This window comes from Dermacentor andersoni, chromosome 5, assembly GCF_023375885.2.
Source record: "Dermacentor andersoni chromosome 5, qqDerAnde1_hic_scaffold, whole genome shotgun sequence".
Classification (NCBI taxonomy): Eukaryota; Metazoa; Arthropoda; class Arachnida; order Ixodida; family Ixodidae; genus Dermacentor; species Dermacentor andersoni.
In genome coordinates, this window is record NC_092818.1 from 46,799,588 (window position 1) to 46,816,484 (window position 16,897).

General features: G+C 47.2%; 1 protein-coding gene and 1 long non-coding RNA gene across 2 annotated transcripts in view; one reads left to right on the forward strand and one right to left on the reverse strand.

Moving 5' to 3' along the window:
- Nucleotides 1-16,897, forward strand: part of LOC126530314 (sodium-dependent phosphate transport protein 2B-like) — a 113,096-nt gene that overhangs the window by 32,726 nt on the left and 63,473 nt on the right. The window lies entirely within an intron of this gene.
- On the reverse strand, nt 355-4,217 carry LOC129384677 (uncharacterized). The gene is made up of 2 exons (XR_008612354.1): nt 3,389-4,217; nt 355-3,327 (listed from the first exon to the last, which is right to left on the reverse strand). It is a non-coding gene; the product is annotated as an uncharacterized lncRNA (long non-coding RNA).

Here is a 16,897-nt window from a genome sequence, read left to right on the forward strand (position 1 = left end):
GCATTGTTGAATATTGCTTTGCAATGCCTATTTTACTGTGCAGTATGCATTGTTCCAAAGCTGAAGATGTCTGTTCATGTGTGACACGCAAGAGCAGCACGAGTTACACAGCAACTGAAATGTCGTCAGCAATCTGTATAGCACATATTGAAACGTATAGCAACAAACGAGACATGTCAAGCACTTATTGGAGCAGGATTTCGTTAAATAGCAGACACTCATGCTTACTACTGCTTTGTTTAAACTCAAGAGTTGCTTCAACATTGCATTTCTTGCACACATGATTTCACATAATGCTCGTAATTGCTGCTTAACAAGGTGCAACAATATAAACAAAATCATGACAATGAAACATTTCTTTATTTATTCATTTTATTCATTGGGTACCTGCTTCGCCATTCAGGCATTACAGCAGGGAGGGTACAACTCATATAAATGAACACTCAGAATTACACTCATAAAGCATGGAAGAAATCATCATTTGAACAAATACAGACAGTGTCAGGTGGTAGAGTATTCCAGTCTCTTATAGTACGAACATAGAAAGAGTAGCGGAAAGCGTCACTTTTAACCCTCTATTGCATGGCGTCCCATATTTGGCACATACCGGTTACCATTCTTTTTCGCATGTGTGAGATTCCCAGTTGAGAATGTGATACCGTCAGAGTAAATCTCGTAGTTATGCGCACTTATTATGGGCAAGTGCTGCCATCTCTTGAGTGATACGCAAAACAGAGGTGAAGTAGATTTTGGGATGCGACGTGAAACTCGGAGGGGGCAAACACGAGCAATTGGTTTTTTTTTTCTCTGAAAAGTTCGACCGCAGAAACGTAGAAAAATTATTTTGGCATATTTTTTGGCCTCGCCAATTCAAGGCAGTTACTAGTTTTCTCAATTTTGCCTGCAACTACAGCAGAGAAACCGAAATCGGTGTGTGCCATATTTGGCACAGTATGAACTTGAAATACAACATATGGTAACGTGCTGCCATCTGTTCAATAGCCCGAAGCTGCAGGTCACTCTATCACAAGATGTAATTTTGACGATCGGTACGGTGAGGGCGAATTGTCTACCAAACAGCCGCCTGAAAAGTGAAAAGGAACTGAAATGTAAAGGAAGTGGTGCTTCAGAGGCACTCACAAGCGCGATAGATGACGTAGAGTTATCGTGTGTGCGTTGATACGACAACCGCGCCGTGACATTTCTGTCGAGCTTTGATGGGAGAGATCCAGTCCAAAAGACTCAGCGCTGGTTTACCTCCGCCAAGGTGTTTCGCGAAATTGATTGCCCCAGAGTAGTAAAGGTCCATAACAGGCACATGGGTGGTGTCGACCTGCTGGACTCTCTGTTTGGACTTTACTGCATACATATCAGATGTCGAAGAAATGGCACTTTCGAATTTTTACGCCTATGCTAGACTTATCGGTACTAACAGCATGCGTATTGTACAGGAGGGTGCAGGAGCAGCTTAGGAGGAGACAAGTACTACCGCTGGCTCAATTAAAAGCAGAAATTGCAGAATGCCTTACCTCGCATAACAAGTGCCTACCCAACTAGCGACCAGGAAGGACTTCTAGTCAGGACATCGAATTCCATGTTCAAGTCAAAAAAGCACAGGGACCAGCGGCCGCAATGCCACCCAAAGACGACCGATCTGACCAAGTCAGCCACTGGCCAGAATTTGACGAGAAGAAACAAAGATGTAAGCGGCCACCTTGCACAAACAAGTCGTTGGTAAGATAGAAGAAGTGAAACATTCATCTGTGCCTGAACGCAGCAAACAACTGTTTCATTTCATTCCCCACATCACATTAAAAGGCCACCATCCGTGAAGCTTTGTTTTCCGCCCATGGCAGCAAGAGCGCTCAGCCATCTTCATGGTGTGCCATATTTGGCACAAAGCTTTATCTTTATTATTACAGTCATGTTTGTTCATTCAATCAATAATGAAAGCTGAAAAAATGACTTTCATAATTCATGCAATAGAGGGTCAAAAGGAATCTCACATATTTTTAATTTGTGATCTCGCCTTTTAGAAACATATGTGGGCGGCTGAAAATACAATTACCTGGCTATCCCCGTATTAGAGTGGTATATGTTATGAAGAAATTTTAATCTGAGATTTCGGCGACGGTGTTCAAGAAGATGCCAATTTAATGCTTTTTTGCTTTCTGTCATGCTAAGCATCCTGTCATAATTGCCAAGGACAAACCGAACTGCCCTGTTCTGCATTTTTTCTAGTTTATCTACAAGTTCTGTAGCATATGGATCCCAGCAAACACACGCATACTCCAGTGTACTGCGCACATGTGTGAAATACAGTTGCTCCCTAAGTTTCTGTGGCAAGCTACTAAAGTTACGTTTCAAAAAATCTAATGCTCCGACAGCCTTGTTCGTAACATGAGTAACGTGTCTGTTCCACCTTAGATCAGCAGAAAAAAATACATCTAAGTATTTATATTCTGACACTTGTTCAAGAGTAGCATTATTTATAGTGTTACGATTGCTGTCGTATGAGCTCTTCCAGGTAAAGGTGACGTGGACACTCTTTTTCTCATTCAGTGACATTTTCCATTTTTCACACCATATGGCAATCAAATCCAAATCGTGTTGTAGTGCTTTTTGGTCAGATTCGCTGTTGATGACCCTATATACTATACAGTCATCTGCAAACATTGTAAATATTTATTTATTTATTTACATGTACCTTACAGGCCTTCGAGAAGGTATAGTGTAAATGGGGAAATACGGTAACATATAAGTATGGAATCGGGAAAGAAATAAACTGCAGCATAATGAAAGGAGTACGCACAGAACATGGAAAATTATTACATTAGCAAATACAATATGTAGAGCAATAACAATAAATGGTAAACAACAACATAATAGCATAATAACATTGTAAACATTTTTGCATGTTATACAGTAGTAAGTATTGTAAAGAAATTGGGACCACTGAAATTCTTTAACTTGTAGAAAAAATGCAAGAAAATTACAAAAGACATGACATGCTTAGACGGTTGAAACGGCATATTGATCGTTTAGCAGATTGCAAAATGCAGTGTGTTTATATTGGCATGCAACGGTATCTGGTAGTGCGTTCCATAAACGGACCGCACGGGGCAATGTTGAAAAATTAAAAGCGTGTGTGTTGCCATAAATCGCGACAGCGCGTCGACTTGGCGTTGACCTATTGAAACCCATGCGCTGATGTTCACCTCTTCGTCGGGCTCGAAGAACGGCGGGCAGACTCCGATGGCGCTCGCCCTTCCAACTAGGGAGAGGACGCGCCCTCGCGGTCCGGGCAGGCTGCCTCCTCCGGTTCCTCTGTGATTAACACGTTTGTTAGAATATGGTGCGCAAAAGCTCCGTCAACGAGTGTGCTTACCTGCTTTCGGCGTGCAAGGCGGCTGCATCACGGCGGGCGTTATACACATCTTTCTTCCACACGCCGCGCCATTGGGCTGCAGTTTTCACTGCCGGGCCCTCAGCATTGAGCAAGGCAGTCACTGGCTGCCAGAGCTCCTCCTTGCGCGCCGCCGTCAGCTGTTGACCCAGCACACACGACGCCTTCGCAAGGTAGGGGTGCTCTTCAACAAATGACACGAGTATATCGCGCGGCCTCGCTCAAACATGAGGACCCAGTTTCGGATTCGGCACGCAAACTGGCAAGTCCAAAACGTAAACAAAGCGAGGCAACTTGTTTGCATAACGTATGGCACACCACCTAGCGACTAAATAAGAAAACAACACAAATAAAATTACAACTCCCAGTAGCGGTCTGCGCCGCAAGCTCACATTTATTACTGAAAATATATTTGCAAGTGTTCTATACAAACCAATGTTTTTTTATCAAACCAGCAACATCCTTCAATTGCTATACCGTCCCCTAAGTACAAACAAAAATGATGACGTGATCTTCCGGCAGACCGCCGCTCGTTGATTGGTTCCCCTCACGCCGCCCCGTTCCACTCTTTCTCCGAGTGACGTAATCCAGACGTAACAGCCAAAGGGAACCGGTTCCCAAAGGAACCGCTACAGAATACGGCCCCTGGTGCAGTACTTGGCCACAACCTCCTATATGAACACAACAATCAAACCCCGGCCCTCAGTCCCCAGCAGCTGCGAAGCAACTGACCACGGCGGCGGTCAGACCTGCGACGCTGCAGAGGGTGCTAAGAATCACTGGCTCCGGACAGGCCGCCATTTGAATATGAACCTGGCAACGTTTAACGCTAGAACGTTATCTAGTGAGGCGAGTCTAGCAGTGCTATTGGAGGAATTACAGGGCAATAAATGGGATATAATAGGGCTCAGTGAAGTTAGGAGGCCAAAAGAAGCATATAGAGTGCTAAAAAGCGGGCACGTCCTGTGCTACCGGGGCCTAGCGGAAAGAAGAGTACTAGGAGTCGGATTCCTGATTAATAAGAATATAGCTGGTAACATACAGGAACTCTATAGCATTAACGAGAGGGTGGCAGGTCTTGTTGTTAAACTTAATAAGAGGTACAAAATGAAGATTGTACAGGTCTACGCCCCTACATCCAGTCATGATGACCAGGAAGTCGAAAGCTTCTATGAAGACGTGGAATCGGCGATGGGTAGAGTGAAAACTAAATACACTATACTAAAGGGCGACTTCAATGCCAAGGTAGGCAAGAAGCAGGCTGGAGACAAGGCAGTGGGGGAATATGGCATAGGCTCTAGGCATAGCAGGGGGGAGTTATTAGTCGAGTTTGCGGAACAGAATAATATGCGGATAATGAATACTTTCTTCCGCAAGCGGGATAGCCGAAAGTGGACGTGGAGGAGCCCGAACGGCGAGACTAGAAATGAAATAGACCTCATACTCTGCGCTAACCCTGGCATCATACAAGATGTGGACGTGCTCGGCAAGGTGCGCTGCAGTGACCACAGGATGGTAAGAACTCGAATTAACCTAGACCTGAGGAGGGAACGGAAGAAACTGGTACATAAGAAGCCGATCAATGAGTTAGCGGTAAGAGGGAAAATAGAGGAATTCCAGATCAAGCTACAGAACAGATATTCGGCTTTAACTCAGGAAGAGGACCTTAGTGTTGAAGCAATGAACGACAATCTTGTGGGCATCATTAAGAAGTGTGCAATGGAAGTCGGTGGTAACTCGGTTAGGCAGGATACCAGTAAACTATCGCAGGAGACGAAAGATCTGATCAAGAAACGCCAATGTATTAAAGCCTCTAACCCTACAGCTAGAATAGAACTGGCAGAACTTTCGAAGTTAATCAACAAGCGTAAGACAGCTGACATAAGGAAGTATAATATGGATAGAATTGAACATGCTCTCAGGAACGGCGGAAGCCTAAAAACAGTGAAGAAGAAACTAGGAATTGGCAAGAATCAGATGTATGCGTTAAGAGACAAAGCCGGCAATATCGTTACTAATATGGAGGAGATAGTTCAAGTGGCTGAGGAGTTCTATAGAGATTTATACAGTACCAGTGGCACCCACGACGATAATGGAAGAGAAAATAGTCTAGAGGAATTCGAAGTCCCAAAGGTAACGCCGGAAGAAGTAAAGAAAACCTTGGGAGATATGCAAAGGGGGAAGGCAGCTGGGGAGGATCAGGTAACAGCAGATTTGTTGAAGGATGGTGGGCAGATTGTTCTAGAGAAACTGGCCACCCTGTATACGCAATGCCTCATGACGTCGAGCGTACCGGAATCTTGGAAGAACGCTAACATAATCCTAATCCATAAGAAAGGGGACGCCAAAGACTTGAAAAATTATAGACCGATCAGCTTACTGTCCGTTGCCTACAAAATATTTACTAAGGTAATCGCAAATAGAATCAGGAACACCTTAGACTTCTGTCAAGCAAAGGACCAGGCAGGATTCCGTAAAGGCTACTCAACAATAGATCATATTCACACTATCAATCAGGTGATAGAGAAATGTGCGGAATATAACCAACCCTTATATATAGCTTTCATTGATTATGAGAAAGCGTTTGATTCTGTCGAAACCTCAGCAGTCATGGAGGCATTACGGAATCAGGGTGTAGACGAGCCGTATGTAAAAATACTGAAAAATATCTATAGCGGCTCTACAGCCACCGTAGTCCTCCATAAAGAAAGCAACAAAATCCCAATAAAGAAAGGCGTCAGCCAGGGAGATACGATCTCTCGAATGCTATTCACAGCGTGTTTACAGGAGGTATTCAGAGACCTGGATTGGGAAGAATTGGGGATAAAAATTAATGGAGAATACCTTAGTAACTTGCGATTCGCTGATGACATTGCCTTGCTTAGTAACTCAGGGGACCAATTGCAATGCATGCTCACTGACCTGGAGAGGCAAAGCAGAAGAGTGGGTCTAAAAATTAATCTGCAGAAAACTAAAGTAATGTTTAACAGTCTCGGAAGAGAACAGCAATTTACAATATGCAGCGAGGCACTGGAAGTCGTAAGGGAATACATCTACTTAGGGCAGGTAGTGACGGCGGATCCGGATCATGAGACGGAAATAATCAGAAGAATAAGAATGGGCTGGGGTGCGTTTAGCAGGCATTCTCAGATCATGAACAGCAGGTTGCCATTATCCCTCAAGAGAAAAGTGTATAATAGCTGTGTCTTACCAGTACTCACCTACGGGGCAGAAACCTGGAGGCTTACGAAAAGGGTTCTACTCAAATTGAGGACGACGCAACGAGCTATGGAAAGAAGAATGATAGGTGTAACGTTAAGGGATAAGAAAAGAGCAGATTGGGTGAGGGAACAAACGCGAGTTAATGACATCTTAGTTGAAATCAAGAAAATGAAATGGGCATGGGCAGGACATGTAATGAGGAGGGAAGATAACCGATGGTCATTAAGGGTTACGGACTGGATCCCAAGGGAAGGGAAGCGTAGCAGGGGGCGGCAGAAAGTTAGGTGGGCGGATGAGATTAAGAAGTTTGCAGGGATGGCATGGCCGCAATTAGTGCATGACCGGGGTTGTTGGAGAAGTATGGGAGAGGCCTTTGCCCTGCAGTGGGCGTAACCAGGCTGATGATGATGATGACCTCGCAACGCATGCACGCCTAGACAGGTGCTTTGTTTTCCATCGTTGAGTGAACGCGAAGCGTGATTCTAAGCGCTAAGCAACCAACGCGGTACAGCACACCGAGTCCCACGGATACAAGTGACGCATAAATACGGAGAAGTCACCATAATCAATCGTGCTTACCTCATCATCTCCATCGAAATGAATTGATTGATTGATTGATTGATTGATTGATTGATTGATTGTGATAGCAATAGCGCAAGAATGACGGCTTTGTAGCACCGCCCTAACTATTGTCACGACGAGGTTGAAGTGGGCCTGGCTTCTGAGGAGAATGCACTGGGCGCCCGACTGGACGGTCGCCATCTTAGCTGCTCCTCAGCCATTGACCATCATGTCCGTGTCCACGTCCAGGCCTGCTCCTGAAATAGACCTGGCGGCTCATCTCCACTTGGCCGCCACAGTTTAACAATGCATGTAGAGATATGTCTCGAATCAAATACGCTGCATGGAACACTGCCGTCATAGCCTTTAGAGTCTAACAACCACATTTAACCATACCATGTCCGCAGGGAAACTGTCTCGAACAACAGTTAAGTTAAACTCGGCGAACGCTATGCCAGTTATTGCAGCTCTGTCCTGCAACCCTATGGCAAACAAACTGGGCATAACGTGGCACGCAAATGAGTTATGCAGGCACCCGAAAGGTAGAGGAACTTTCACAGAATGGGAAAATTGTAGTCCATCTGATAGTATCACGTAGCTACGAAGCAATATCTTATAGTCTTATCGCAGAAAACTAAGAAAAAATGAAATTCTGGGATTTTAAGTGCACAGGCACGACATGATAATAAGGTGCACGACGTAAGGCGGGGCGGGGGATTGGACTCTGCAGTAATTTCGACCACTTGTGGGTTATTTAACGTGCACCCATTGCACGGTACGCGAGCGTTTTGGCATTTCACCCCCCCAGTGAAATGCGGTCAAGCGGCCGGTATCGAATCCGCGACCACAGGCAGCACAACTCCACGGACGCTAAGCTGCCGAAGTGGTCTCGCAAAACTTCGCAGTGGAATAGATTTTCTTCTGGTTCTGGGGTAGTCACTCTACCAAATATCATTCACCTGTGAGAAGCACGAAGCTACGTAGTATCCGGCAAAGTACAGTAATTTTGACTCCGCATTTTTCTGCGCGAACCATGACATGTGCGTAACGGTAAGATGGTGAGCAAGTGCCTGCAATTTTCGCCACATCCCCTTGATGGTATAGTCTGCAAGGACACTTCAGTCACATGCGTGTGCTGGCTCATCCGTGTGTGAAAAGTCGCAGTACTTTCACACATTGAGTTATGAGCTGCAGTATTAGCTACTGGTCTGGATAATAGCAAACATGATTTTCTGATGGAGCAGATGAAATAGTACACGATAGTCTAAAAAAAAAAAAAAAAAACATAGGACGCCAAATCTGAACCAATAGGGAACAAGAAAGAAGTAGATTTAGGTGCACGTTCAAAAATCCGAAATCTAGTTGGTCAAACTATTTCGGCGTGCCTTATATTCAGACAGCGATCTTCGCGCAAAGAGGTCCATAATTTATTTTACTCAATTAAGAAAGGTTTGAATATCCCTACAAATTTATAAACGCACTACATTTCGCACCGGCTGTGCGAACAAATTATTTTGCTGCGTGAAGCTTTTCACACAAAAAAAGTTAGTTACTCGCACTGATTAGAGTGCTGTTACCATGTACAATATTATACCACGCTGAATACGTTGGGCAAGAAAAGCAAAAGTTATCTATAGAGAGTTTTAAGGATGCGCAACCAATACGTATAAGTTCAGCCTCGCGTTTAGAAGGATTGCCAGTCTCTTTCAAGCTTTCATTTTCAATTTAAAGGGAATCTGAATGTCATACTCTGTGTTTGCGTAACCAGTCGCACACGTTTAGACATCACCCGGCTCGCATCGCTCACCGGCCTGCACAGCCTGACTCCTACATGACATGCACACAGGCACGCCCCGCTGACATCCGCCGCTGCTAGTATACACTATGGCGGAAGTTGTAGACACTGCCGAGAAGAAGCGAGAACGCCGGAAGTTGCTCTCAAGTTGAGCAACTGTCTTGCGGGAGAACCGGCGTCCCGATGGAAACGTCACCGCGTCCGCGTACTATGCATTGCGCCTTTTCTGTACGGCGTGCCTTTTGGTCTCGAGTTTTCGCATGCGAAACGAACTTAGCCCCGCCTGTCAGTCGGGCGCTTGAAAAAATTACAGTCACTGAGAAATGTTCCGCGAATTCGGGGTTTATTTTTGTAAATGAATGACGCTACCCTTCACGAGAAGGAACGCGTGCAGCTGTTTCGCAAGTGAGGTGATCAGCGATCTTCTTGTGCGCCAGCGCATTGTGTGCGTGTGACTGAGCGAGTTGTGTGTGTGTTCGCGCGGGTTCTTGCGTGTGTGCGTGCGCGCGTCGATGTGTGTCGATAAACACGCCTCAGGGCAAAGCTGGGGCATATCAGGACACGCGCGTGATATTGCTCTTGGAATGCAGCATACATCTTCATACATTAGCTTTGATCTTCAAAACTCAACTAGAAGCGACAAGCGAAAAAAACAACAAAAAGAAAAGATTTAGCGTGACGCGTGACAACGTGTACGCCCTTGCAATTTTTTTAATAATACCGCGCGAGCATCAGCCGCACGGCTTGTCAGCATCCTTGTAACGGCGAGAGGCAGCGGTGAAGAAGAAAGAAAACATTTATTGTAAACCGAACAGGGAAGCCAAGCATATATTCTAACTTGATATCACATGCGCGCCCGCGTATACTGTCGACGATCCACGCCCCCCCCCCCCCCCCCGCCCCCCCACCTCGTCGCTACAAGGCCACTGACATGTGCCGTCAACGGTCCCGCTGTATTATTCAAGAAACGTAAAGCTTGCAAAGGTTTGTTTAGCTTGATTCCCCATGTTTTTGAAGCCGCTGCTGTTGCTTCGTGCGAGGCCGCTGTTCCATTACCGTCGAATAAGAAACGCACCTGTGGTACACATTTCAAATCATATCAAGTCGAGCTGCAGTCCACGAAGAATGGACGCAATAAACGACTGCGCAATTCCATACCATTTTTATAACGTCGAAGCAAAGAAAAGGACAGATTGGTGCCTAATTATCCCCTGACAAACGGTCGGCTTGTGCTCCTACGTGGCTATACTAAAGTCCGCTACTACACGAGAGAGAGAGAGAGAGAGAGAGAGCGATAAACAAGCTTTAATGGTATGCTGTAGAGAGAGAGAGAGAGAGAGAGAAGGGAAGACAGAAAGGCAGGGAGGTTAACTAGACTGAGTCCAGTTTGCTACCCTACACGTGGGGAGGGGAATGGGGAGTGAAAGAGGGAGAGAGAGAACTTAGGTATAGGATGTCTACAGTCTGGCACTCAAGTCTGTTTCCCTCAGGTAGCGAAAAAGCGCTCGAACTGCTTTCTGGGCCAATGAACTATGAGGCCAGGCCCCCAAGATCTTCGCTTCCGTAAATGGCCTGTGTAAACAAAAAGGGGTTCTCTACCGCGGACTCAGCTAGCTAACCGCGCACTTGGTTACAAAACTAGCTCTGGCCGAGAGCGGCCCGCGAATGTGCCACTGTGGGTCAGAAAACGCGACGCAAAGTAAGGCTCACGCGTACACTCGCCCCAAGCGGCTCCCACGCAAGAAGGGCGCCTCGCGAACTTGGGGTAGCAAGCAGACACACAACCTTTCTCTTTGAAATGCAACTTTACTCTCAACGACACAGGCTACTGTACACCGCCAGGGTCGTAAAACGCGGGACTCGAGGCGGAGGGAGAGGCCTGCGGTCAGCGAAGGGGGGTTGAACCAGGGGTGGCGGCGAGGCTGCAGGCATGCAGCCCGCCGCTTTGCGGGACTGTCTCCTCAATGTCTTCTAGGTACCTCGATTTCTTAGAAAAACATGGTCTTGTAGTGAAGGCGCAGTGTTCGTTGCTTACACCTGTCATCCAGTCTATTTAAGGCACACTGGAGAGTCTCGCGTTGATTATCGAAGCGAGAACAGTGGCACAGAAGGTGACTGATGGTCTCTTCACACTTGCACTTCACGCACATTGGTGAATCCGCCATTCCAATACGATAGCTGTAGGAGTTGGTGAATGCTACTCCTACCCACAGCCGACACAGCAGTGTTGCGTCACGTCGTGGAAGGTTCGCTGGTAATGTAAGTTTCAGTGATGGGTCGAGGCTGTGTAAACGACACTTAGAGTTCTGAGGTGTATGCCAGCAACCTAACGTGATTGTACGAGCGAGACTGCGAAGCTCTCTTGCAGCGTCGACTCTGGATAAAGGTATAAGGAGTGTCGGTGAGCCAGCCTGGGCACGTCGGGCAGCGTCATCGGCGAGGTGATTACCAACGATGCCACAATGTCCCGGCAGCCACTGAAATATGATATTATGTCCTCTTTCAGAAGCGCAATGGCAGGTTTCGTGGATTTGTGACACCAGCTGTTCATAATTGCCACGTCGTAAACTTCTCAAGCTCTGGAGGGCTGCTTTCGAGTCACAAAATATTGCCCATTTGTTGGGCGGTTCTTTTTCAATGTATTCGACAGCAGCGCGAAGAGCGGCCAGTTCAGAGCCTGTAGATGTCGTTACGTGTGATGTCTTAAACTTGATGACGACCGATTGAGATGGTAGAACAACGGCGCCCGTAGAATTTTCCGAGACGGAACCATCCGTGTAAACATGAATGCGGTTAGAGTATGAACAATGCAGAAGTTCCAATGTGATCTGCTTGAGAGCCGCGGTGGTCAGGCTAGCTTTCTTCACTATTCCTGGAACAGCAAGGTACACAGGAGGCTTCTTCAAGCACCACATAGGGGATGGCGTTCTTGTTGCGGGTGAGTGCCTCAAAGACAAAGAGTGCCGGTTAGCCGCAATTGATCTGGAGAACGCTGCCCTGGGTCTTTTCTCAGGCAATCGAGCGAGATGGTGGTCAGGGACTCTGGATATATGGCGAACATGCACCCGGAGCGCGTCGATATCTATATAGGTCCTTATTGGGTGCTCTCTCGCGGTGGCAATTGTTGCCACGGTTGAAGCATTTCGAGGTAGCCCCAGACATGTTCGAAGGGCTTGGCCTTGAATGCTCTGTAGGACATGGATGTTAGTTTTGTTAGCATTGGACAGCACTGGTGTGCTGTATCGCAAGTATCCTAGGAAGAGCGTCCTGTATAGTTGAAGCATAGATGCCACGGATGTGCCCCACGTTTTACCGGCGAGAAACCTTAGTATATGGGAGATAGAAGTAAGCCTCTTCTTCAAATATGTGATGTGGGGGCTCCATGAAAGGTCTCTGTCTATAATAACGCCTAGGAATCGGTGAGTTTTTGCGTAGGAAATTGGTTGGTGATCAATAGAAATGGGGTACCAGGTCATGGGCTTGTGGGTAAAGGCGACTAAGGCGCACTTCTCGGTCGAAATGCTGAGGCCTTGCGCACGCAGGTACGATGATGTTAGGGTCACGGCTTTTTGGAGCCGTGCACGCACCTGGAGACGTGTAACTGCCGAGGCCCATATGCATATGTCGTCAGCATATATGGAAAGGTTTACTGTATGTGGTAGAACGTCGGCAAGGCCAAATATTGCAAGGTTGAACAAAGTGGGGCTAAGAACCCCACCCTGAGGGACGCCACGGTAAGCGTAATGGTCAGCAGTTCGGCCATCTGCACTGTGCACAAAGAAGGATCTTTTGAATAGATAGCTCCGAATCCACCGAAACATGCGTGCACCTATTCCATTATTTTCCAGGGCATCAAGGATGGCTTCATGCGTTACATTATCATAGGCGCTTTTCACGTCGAGGAATAGTGCAACCGATATACGCTTGTGGTGTTTTTCCTGTTGTACAGATGAGACTAGATCGATGACGTTGTCAATAGAGGAACGGCCTCTTCTAAAACCAGCCATGGCATCGGGGTATACGTTGTGGCGCTCAAGATACCATTCTAGGCGGGTGAGAATCATTCTTTCCATGACCTTCCCAACACAGCTGGACAGCGCAATGGGTCGGTAGGACGCCAGGTCAAGTGGCGACTTTCCAGGCTTCAGGAGTGGTATCAAGCGGCTGGACTTCCACCGCTCAGGAACGACGCCATCATTCCATGACTGGTTATAACATTCCAGCAGTCTGCTTCGGCCATCTTCACCTAGGTGGCATAAAGCAGCGTAGGTGATGCCATCTGGTCCTGGCGACGATGAGCGCCTGCATGAGGCCAGAGCAGCGTCCAATTCCTCAAGTGAGAAGGACACATTCAATTCTGGGAAGCGTGTCGCAGGAACTTCACCCAGAATTTCACTATTGATGGTGACCACACTGCCCGCAATCTTCACACAGAAATCTGCGGCTATATCGACTTGTGAGCGGCCCTGATGGAGGGCTAGGGCTGAGAATGGGTGTCGTTGCTGTGGAGACGAGCCAAGGCCGCGCACCGTCCTCCATATGATAGACAGAGGCTTGCGGGGGTCAAGTGATTCGCAGAACGTCTTCCACCGTTGTTCCTCCAACCTGTCCATACGACGTTGGATTTTCTTCTGTATACGTCGAGCGACTCTAAGGTCATGAATTGACTTCGTGCGCCTGTATCGCCTCTCGGCTCTTCTGCGAATCGTTCGAAGTCGCTCAAGTTCCATGTCAAAATCCGTACGTTTTTTCGCAGATGTAAATGTGTACTTAGACGATTCCAGTACACTTGTAATAAGGTTTTCAATGGTGCCGGTAAAACCTTCTTTGCATGCCTCTTCCACCTTTGTCTTATACGTTGACCACCTTATATATGCTTGTCGGGAAGTACAAGAGGAGAAGCTTCCAAATCCATTGATAATTAAGTAGGTGGGAATATGGTCACTACCATGAGTCTCGATGTCAGAGAACCATCGAACATTTTGACCAAGTTGCCGTGACACCAAGGTCAAGTCTAAGCAACTGCTATAGTTCGCACCACGCAAGTACGTCGGACTGCCATCGTTCATAATGCTAAGTTCATGGTCGGAAGCCAATTCCACAAGTTTCCGGCCCCTGGAATCTATTCTGGAGCTTCCCCAAGCCAAGTGATGAGCATTAAAATCTCCTGTGATAATCCAGGGTCCAGTAGTTGCCGTCAGGATGTCTCGCAATCGGTCGCCGTCGAACCGACTATATGGGGATATGTAGGCGCCGATAAGGGTGAAGGCCACTTTATTCTTTGTAATGCGGAGACACACGTATTGGTTTCCATCATGAGGCTGCACTGAGTGGGGGATGTAAGTCAGTTCTGTACGGATGTAAACAATTACTTTGCTGGGTTGCCCGCACGTTGACGCCATAAAGGCTTCGTATCCAGAGAGTCTTAGCGCTTTCGACACGTTCGGTTCACATATTACCAATACAGGAAATCGGTTCGTGAAAACGTATTGGCGGAAACATGAAATCCGTGATTTAAGTCCTCTGGCATTCCACTGGAAAATTGTCGCGCTACGCACTTCATCACGGAGTGAAGGCAGTGGAAGAGCCATTGTGCTTATGCAAGATTTACAAGCACTGGGCTCAGGGCATCCAACACTTGAACTGCGCTTCGAGCTGTTGGCGTATTCGAGTTGCCCACAAGCGTGCGAATCGCATTTATCAAAGACTTGAGCATTGTTACAATTCGGCGGTCATGATCTGTCAGCTCATCTGGGTGAGGGGTGGAGCATTGTGGTGCCTTTCCTTGTTGGGGTTTTTCCACAGGGCTTATCCTTGGCAGTGGTGGCCATTCCTCATTCACGGCAGTCTTTTCAGATGCTCCGTTATCTATACACGGTTTGGAAACATTCTGCTCTGAGGTTGGAGCAGATTCAACAGCAAGAAGCTGTGCGGCACGCGTATTCTTTGTGCGGAGAGCAGAATTCCTTGATGAGCGTCTGCGACGAGAACGACGTCGCCTGACGTCAGCAGCTGCTTCACGATGGGTCGACCGGTTCCTCACCATTTTCTTCAAGATGGAGAGTTCTCGCCTAAGTCTAGGACAATCCTTTGATGAGGCATCATGGGGCCCTTGACAGTTCGGACACTTATAAGTTTTTGCCTGGCAGTTGCCTGCAGAGTGTTGTGCTGCACAGCGGGAACATATAGCAGACTTTCCACAGACGGCGCTCACGTGGCCGAATTTCTGACAGTTTCTGCACTGAAGCGGCTTGGGAACAAATGGCCGGACAGCATGTCGAAAATGACCTACCTTCACATGCGATGGAAGGCAGTCACCTTTAAAGACAATTTTCACGCATCTGGAAGTTCCGAGACGGGCCACCTGTAGTATGTGGGTCCCATGATTGGCAGGCTTTATCAAAAGTGGTAAATCCTCGCCTGAAATGGCCGCATCAATGTCATATATGACGCCTGTAGTAGTCTCTTTTCCCATCGGGATGATGGTACGGACGTTCATGCCACCGAGAACAGTGACAGCTCGCAGAGAATCTAACGCCGACGCTTGGGCGACGTCTACCGCGACAATATTCTTCCGAGGGTTGACTCGTACGTCCTCAATGCCATTTGGCAACAGTCTCTCGAGTTCAACCGATGCAACTTGCCTGTTGAGGAACCTCATGTTGTCGGAGGGTAGCACAGGTAAGAAAAGGATGGTGTACTTTGGCGAACTTTGCGGAGTCCTCATAGTAGATGTGTCCACAGAGGCCCCAAGCATCCGCCGCTTTGCTTTCTTACTCAGGACAGTCACGTATTCGTCGTCGGAGCTGTCGTCGCTCTCGGTCGAGTCTATCAGGGTAGCCTCGCTGTCGCTCGAGAGGCTGTTCCGCTTCCTTGAGGCTGCCGACGCGGGCGCCGCTACATCAGGTCGGAGTGCGGGTGGCTCCACTTCCATTCCCGTCGGGCAGGGAACAGTGTTCCCCTGAAGAAAGCGAGAATTACCACAAAATACTGGTGACGGAGAACAAACACTCAGCAATAGGATCACTTCGTCGTCGTAGATGCTGTAGATGTTAGCCTGGCTGTTCGCCTGACATGCTACTACAGGTGCTGGGTGATGATTATGATATATGCAGTGGTAAAACATTTACAACGCACACGCACGCACGCACACACGCACGAGAATGTGCTGTAGTGCCAAGCTCGAGTCCCGTTGAAGGTGCAGTGTCGCCTTCAAAGACTATCTCTCTGACGCGTAGCGGTAACAGTGGCACAGAACATGTCGCAGGTCTTCAGGGAGGTTACATGCAGAGAACATTGGCGAGTCCGTGAGTTGAATATTACGCCTGAAGTCGCGCTTTTCTTAAGACGAAGCGTTGACTCAGGAGCTCCCGTCCAGGGGAAGGGAGAAATAATTTTTCTCGGCAACCACTGCAGTGAATTTGATTCGCTTCTAATTGTCCCCACGTGGGAGCGGCCCGCGGTGTCGCCCTGAGGGTCGGCGCTTCTTAGCATCCTTTTAATGAAGTTCTTCGTATCCATATTATATGCAGTTACTCCTACAAGCACATTTCTTATTTCGGTTCGTCATATTTTTTATGGAGAACTCGCTGAATGCTGAACTATTTGAAAAATAAAATTTCAAGTACCAAGTTTTCGACTCTTTAACGCAGTAATAAATGTTGATAATACAATTCTGTAAATTGCACCTATTAGGAGATCTAGATTCGACAAAGCTTGCGCATGATAAGCCTCACTCATACATATCACTACATTGTGTGTAGGACGCTTACGAAACCCTCACAACCATTGTGACAAACTCAAGTTCGTTTGTCAACCTTGTCCACTTCAGACACTACAAGGGGTGCACTTTACAGAACCACGATATTTGTTTTGGCATGCAGTGACGAATTTGTAAACTTCTTTTTCTTTTT